Source organism: Pelodiscus sinensis, chromosome 29 (genome assembly GCF_049634645.1).
Source record: "Pelodiscus sinensis isolate JC-2024 chromosome 29, ASM4963464v1, whole genome shotgun sequence".
Taxonomy (NCBI): Eukaryota; Metazoa; Chordata; order Testudines; family Trionychidae; genus Pelodiscus; species Pelodiscus sinensis.
Genome location: NC_134739.1, coordinates 5,417,234 through 5,424,348, shown reverse-complemented (window position 1 = coordinate 5,424,348; position 7,115 = coordinate 5,417,234). Strand labels below are relative to the sequence as shown.

General features: G+C 46.7%; 1 protein-coding gene across 6 annotated transcripts in view; it reads left to right on the top strand.

The window, feature by feature from the left end:
* The first annotated feature begins 815 nt into the window (after positions 1-815).
* The window catches only part of MARCHF10 (membrane associated ring-CH-type finger 10), a 118,733-nt gene continuing 112,433 nt past the window's right edge, over positions 816-7,115 (top strand). For 2 of the 6 annotated variants that reach the window (XR_012898013.1, XM_075911301.1), the window contains exons 1-2: positions 3,228-3,407; positions 3,487-3,575. The gene's annotated coding sequence lies outside the window, so the exon portion shown is untranslated. Of the gene's footprint in view, positions 922-3,225; positions 3,408-3,486; positions 3,576-7,115 lie in introns of those variants that run through there. The other 4 variants (XM_075911304.1, XM_075911303.1, XM_075911299.1 and 1 more) reach the window with 4 other exon arrangements.

The window sequence follows — 7,115 nt, the reverse complement described above, 5'->3', positions numbered from 1 at the left end:
GCGAAGAAGTGCTTCACTAAATGACCAGAGGAAGTGGTCAACCACCATCACCCTCATCAGGATGTGGAAAAGCAGGGTTTGAATATACATTTGGCAACTGGGACTTAAACCCACATCTTCACTTCACCCAAGTGACTTCCCCAAGCACCTGGCTATTCGGGGCGGGGGTCTTGCTTAATCTTTTTTGTTGAAGCTTGCCTCCTTGGTACAAAGTTCTTGAAAGGACACTGGGACAGAGAAGGAGTCTAGCCTGCTACTCAGAGCACTGTAGAAGGGACGCCGGGCTACCAGTCTCTGTTCTGGAGAGGAAATTCAAACCTGGGTCTCCCACATCCTGTGTGAGCACTCTATCTACCGGACTAATAGAGGAGGGAGGGCATTGCCATCCCCAGGGTTGTGACTCTAGCCCCTCGTTTCCTCTTACTGAGGGACCCTAACATGACAATTCTCCAGCTTTTGGATGAAGATTCCCAGACACTCTCACTTGTAGTTGAACCAGAAGGGGATTTTTATTTTGGGGATTTTTATTTTGATTTTTTATTGCAGAGCTGCCAGCCAAGCAGTTACCTGGCTCCCCCCCCAGTTTCTCATGGTGGCACCCCAGGCTCTTGTGCCAGGTCATGATCCCCCTTCAACACCCTGGCGCCTGTTCCCCTCACAGCCCCGCCTACGGCCTGTATTTGCTCCCTCCTCCTCCTCTGCCCCCGCCCCCTTCTCGCTGCCCCTCCTCCTCTTCCCCCTCCCTTCCCGCGCCTTGTTCCCCGCCTAGCCCCCGCTGATTGGCCACAGGCGCGCGCTCGCGGCTCCCGCCCCGCCCCCCCCAATCGGCGCGCGCTGCAGGCGGGCGGGCGGCGCGGTTGCCTGGGGAACAGCCTGACGCCCGGCCTGGCCGAGGGAACGAGCCTGGGAAGCCCTCGCGAGGTGAGCAGCGTCCCCTAGTGGGGAGACCCCGTGTTCCCTCCTGACCCGAGCACCCCCGGCGGGGAGACCCCGCCCTTCCCCTCCCCAACTCCCTCTGCCCCCTCCCCTTGGGGAAACCCCCCCTCCCCATCTCCAGCGCTTGGGGGAGCCTCCTTAAACGCATCCCTTGGGCCCCAGCGTCCCGTCAGGGGGGGCCCTGCCTGTACTTCCAGCGGGAACGGCTTCCCCCAGCGGGGCCATCAAGAAGACACGTTGGACACAGGCCCTCCCTTGCCCCACAGCAGCTCTTCCCTCAGTGCCTCAGAGAGGCGCCCCCTTGTGGGCAGACCCCCCCCCCCACCTCCTCCCAAAGCGCCCCTTTTTGAGCAGGGCTCTCCATCAGCATCCCTGCCCCGCGTTCCCAGTATTCCAGATACACTCCTTGGGAGAAGTCCAGGGAATCTCTAAGACAGGAGAGTGTGAGCTCATCCGAGGAGGCAGTCACAGCAGTCACCCACCCTGTGATCCAGCCTAGAAGAGGGGTGTTTGATTTGGGCTTTTTATGGAAGGTGCGATGTTCGCGGCTGAGCGGGCAGGAGGACGTGGGATGTTCTGAAACAGTTTTCCAGGAGCAGCAGTGGCAAACCAACCTGAGTACTTTTAAAGTGGAACTTTATGAATGGGATTGTACAAGCAGCGGAGTGGGCTCAGTGATGACCGTGGAGATTTACAGTTATATGTTGGCATAAATGTTGCCAAGAGCACTTATCATCTTGGAAGGCTGGAGCTATGGTCTCATTTGTGTCTGTTCAAGCCTGACACTGGTTCTAAGTGTTAAATAATTTTCTTGTGATTTTGCCTCCTACTTTTCTCTACCCAGTGTATGTTTCTGCTTCTTTATCATTAACTGAGTTTTCTACTGAAGTGAAGACTATTTTTACTGTCCCTCACAATGGTCCGCTACGTTTCTGGGTGTTGTAACAGATGGCTCCATAATAGAGAGTGATTAATATGGAGGAACTTCTGCAGAGATTTGGCATTAGGACAGGTTATGATTAGCACAGATTTCACAATATTTTAATTTCTTTTAGTGCAGCATCCCAATTGCAGAACCAAAGCACACTACAAACCTTATTCATCCTAATAGTTCATACTGATGTGTGTAGTTCCATTCCCTCCCATGTAAGGGTATGTCTACACAGAATCATTATTTTGGAATAACTAATATTATTCCAGAATAACATAGTGCGCATCTACACTACAGGCCTTTATTTCGAAATAATGTCAAGCTGGAGGACTTGTTACTCAGACTCCTGTAACTCTCATTTCCTGAGGAGTAAGGGAAGTTGAAGGAAGAGTGTTCTTCCTTCATCTTCCTGCTATGTAGACAGAGTCAAAAGACGAGTTAAGCTATGCAATTGATGTATCTGAAGTTAAGTATCTTAATTCAAGTTTAGCCCAGCTGTGTAGATGTACCCTAAGGGATTTGAGGCTTAGAATGTATAGGAAATGAAATGAATAAAGATAGTCAAACAACCCTCCCAACATAATACAGTGTACTGTTTATGTCAGTATGCAGCTATCAAACTGTGTGGTTTCCCTCCTCCTTACAGAAATATTAATACCCAGCACGATTACCTCCAAAATCATATTAATATCCAAAGCCTGTAAGATTGGCTTAAATTTATAAAATTAAACTAAAACAGTGATATTCTTTCTATTTGCCTTACAGTTTCTGAGCATTTAGGGTGTTCTTTTGCCATTTTTTCAATCTCTTTCATCCACAACTGTAAAGCTAAAAAAGTGGTGTTGATTTTTTAATAATGAAAGCTGAAATTCTCACTTAGTTACAGGCCTCCAGAAGGTGGTTCTTTAGCAATATTTGGGTTTTTTTTAGACTCTTGCTGAAATTAAGATGTTGACAACTCCGAGAACCACAAAAAGATAATGATCAATTTATTTGAAAGAAAAGGTACTTGACTCCACTGCTATTACTCTTGAGTCAAAGAGTAAGACAAATCCTAAATATATAAGTAAAGTTTCCTTTGTCTTCAGGATCAGGCCCAAAATGCAGACAAAGAAATACTTCAGATAACTTCTGGTCTCATTACAATTGTAATCCAGACTAACTTTTGCAGAGTGGCTGGTTTTATCATGGTATAAAAGCTGAATTTACCCTTAGAGAATAACTTCAGAAAATGTACCTGAATTATGTAACAGAAAAATATTCTGTTTGTGTCAGAGTTCTTAGAATATTAAGTAATTGAAAATGCCTAGGTAAACGGAATGTTTATAGGAGAGAACCATGGTTTCTAACTTTGCATTCCCTTTCCCATTTTTTTTCTTCTTTAATAATCTTCCCATGCCCCTTCTTTTTCTCTTCCCTTCCCTCCCCTCTTTCCTTGTCCCTTCCCTTCTGTTATTAATTGTGAACACGATTTGCCTTCAGAGAATCAATACAGTCCACTATACTGCATTCAGGACAAGGGGCTGCAGTGAATACAGCAGTAGGTGCATTTTAAATTGAGAGAGAATTCTGAAGGTGGGAAGCTATACAAGTTAAAATGTCATGTGTAATAATTACAGGTTGAACCTCTCTAGTCCGACACCCTCAGGACCTGACTGATGCTGGACCTGACTGATGCTGGACCAGAGAATTTGTGAAACCATGGGAGGTCAGTATTGGCTAGTAGCATTACCAACACTTCCCCTGCTTACTGGGCTCTTAAAAGACATTTAGGGATAAATTAGAGCTAAATAACAACACACAACACTGAGAGCCAGGACTGGTGTCTGTAAACAAACTTTATGAGACTGTGGGAAACTTGGGAATACCCATAATAAGTGAACATTTGGCTAACTAAAATCATGCTGAACTATGGATGTTGCTGGACCAGAGAGTGCTGGACTAGAGAGGTTCAACCTGCATGAGCATATGAAGTTTATTTACAGGTAGCAAGTATATTCTTATTTCTGATAATTTCACCATTAAAATAAATCCCTGTATCCTCTTTATAGTTCTGAAAAATCATCACTACTTCGTGTGGGAGAAATAATATAATACTCTGAACATCTCTTTTTAATTACTGAAGAGATATGGCCTGAGCAGCATTGGTTTAAATTCTCTACTCTGTCCTTTCAATATATTTCAGCCTTGATCTATAGGAATAAAAAGATAGCTCTGTTCCTTGTAGTTCACATACAGCTTCTCTACACAGAGGACTTCTCATAGGGAATGAGAAGTCCTGTGGAACCTTATAGATTAACAAATTTATTGGAGCATAAGCTTTCGTGGGCAAAGACCCACTTCATCAGATTCATGTAATAGGAATTCCAGAGGCAGGTATAAATATACAGGCACATGAAAATAAGGGAGTACAAATCAAGAGAAAGACCAGAGATAATGAGGTCAATACAGTCAGGGAGGATGTGGCCCACTTCTAGCAGCTGATGTGGAGGTGTGAACACCAGAGAGAAGAAACTGCTTTTGTAGTTGGCTAGCCATTCACAGTCTTTATTCAATCCTAACTAGATAGTGTCAAATTTGCAAATGAATTGTAGCTCTGCAGTTTCTCTTTCGAGTCTGTTTTTGAAGGGTTTTTTTTGTTGCAGGATGGCTATTTTTAAATCTGCTACTGTGTGTCCAGGGAGACTGAAGTTTTCTCCTACAGGTTTTTGTATGTTACCATTACTGATTCTGGATTTGTGACTGTTCATTCTTTTACGTAGGGACTATCCGGTGGGCCAATGTATATGGCAGAGGGGCATTGCTGGCACATGATGGCATATATTACATTGGTAGATGTGCAGGTGAATGAACTTGTGATGTTGTGGCTGATGTGGTTAGGTCCTGTGATGGTGTCGCTGGTGTAGATATGTGGACAGAATTGGCACCGAGGTTTGTTGCAGGAATTGGTTCCTGAGTTAGAGTTACTGTGGTGTGGTGTATAATTGCTAGAGAGAATTTCTCATTGTTTATGCAGATTCAGACTAACACGGCTACCCCTCAGCTACACTTCTGATACTTGTTAACATTATTCTTGAATAGCTATTTTGGATTCACTCCATGTGTGCATTCTTATTCTGGATTTATTTAATGGATTACAGTTAATTCAGAATAAAGCACTTGTATTCCACAATGAAAGCCCATCCACACATGGAGTGAATCAGAAATAGTTGTTCTGCCTTAAATTCTTATTCTGGATTAAGTTTTGTGCAGAGAAGCATGTCTACGCTAGCAAATTATTTCAAAATAATAACTTCTGAAATAATAATTTTGAAATAGTGTATCCATACTACAAAGGCAGCATCGAAATAGCTCAGAATTATTTTGAAATAGCGCATCCACGCTGATTGAAGCCTGATTGGATTTAAATCCCCCGGAAGCACTCCGGGGAGGACACCAGGAGGGTGAACACTTCCTGTGGCTGAGGCTAACAAACACGTACCTGAAATGCTCCTGTCTACAGCCATGTCTCACACGCCACTCCTCCACTGCCTGCCCCCTCATGGGACACCAAACTCATGCCATGTGCTCTGGTTGCCCATGAGGATGCCACAGCACTTCCAACATGGAGCTGGAGCTGCTGTAAGGCATCCAAACTGCCCACTTGCTGCTTCAGCACGATGACAACCAGTCCCAACTAGAGGACCTCTTCACCTAGGCCCTGGTGCTCCTGCTGCAGCAAATGATGCTCAATCCCCCGCTCACTGTGGAATGCCGCTTCTGGAGGACGGAGACCAGTACTGCCTGCATCGTCCTGCAGTGATGGGATGATTAGCAGTGGCTCCAGAACTTCTGCATGTGGAAGGTCACCTTCCTCGAGCTCTGCAAATGGCTCACCCCTGCCCTTAGGAGACACCCGGCTGAGACCTGCCATCCCTCTGCAGAGCGTTGCGATTGCCCTTTGGAAACTCACCATGCTGGGCAGCTACTGCTCCATCGGGAACCAGTTCGTTGTGGGGAAATACACGATCGGGGCTGGGCTCTTGCAGGTAGTCAAGGCCATCAGCAACATTTTGCTGCGGAGTGTCATCACTCTGGGCAATGTTGACCCCATCAAGAATGACTTTACTGCCATGGGCTTCCCCAACTGTGTGTGTGTGGGGGGGGGGGGCTAGACAGCACTTACATCCCCATCCTGGCCCTCAACCATCATGCCTGGGACTATATCAACAGAAAGGGGTACTTTTCTATGGTGCTGCAAGTCCTGGTGGACCACAAGGGACAGTTCACAGACATTAATTTCGGCTGGTCAGAGAAGGTGCATGATGCCCACATCTTCCAGAACTCCTGCCTCTTCCAAAAGATGCACACAGGCTTGGGAAACATCATGAGAGGTGGAGACTAGCTCCAGGATAAGGAACAGCTCCTGGCTGGCAGGCATGGTGTTCTGGCTGGCCTCCTCCTTCTCCTTCTTGTTGTCATCCTCCTCCACAACCCCGCCCTTGTAGAGGCTGACGCCGGTCATGTCCTGGCCAGAATCAATGACAACGGGAGGGGTTATGAACAGCCCCTCCTCTCCCAGGATGGCATCCCGCTGCTGCTAGTAGCAGTAGGTATGAGGAGCCGTCCCAGGGCATGTATTTTGCTCCCTGGCCTTGTTGTAGGCCTGCCAGAGTTCTTTGATTTTCATGCAGACCTGATTGAGGGTCCACATATGTCCTTTTTTCAGCTAGACTGGCAGCCATCCGGGTATAAACATCTGCATTCCTCCTCATGGTGCGGGCATCCTGGAGGTTGGTCTCCTCCTTCCAGACCTTGATGAGGTCCAAGATCGCTGCCCTCTTTCGTCCCTGGCCAGGGATGTCTGAGGGTGCTGCCGGAGTGATGGTAGCCGTGAGGGTGCAGAGGAGTGCTGGGATCACTTGTGGCTCCAGCAATGAGTGCTGTGTGGCACGGGGCTGGGCAAAGTTCTCTTCATGCCACCACCTTTCCCCTTCTGCCTGCTGCTTTAAACTCTGCAGGAGAAGGGGAGCACTGGAGTTGTCAGATGTGGCCAGAGTGGCCACCAGTGCAGCTGTGAGAGGCCTCTGGAGGTCAATTATTTCAAAATAGCAGCAGCTTAGCATCCAGGCTTTTTCGAGCAACTCACACTATTTCGAAATAACAATTTTGAAATAAGCGTTATTCCTCATGAAAAGCTGGAGTTATTATTTCAAAATATTTTGAAATTAAGGATTTCGTAGGGTGGACACTTTGCTTGTTATTTTCA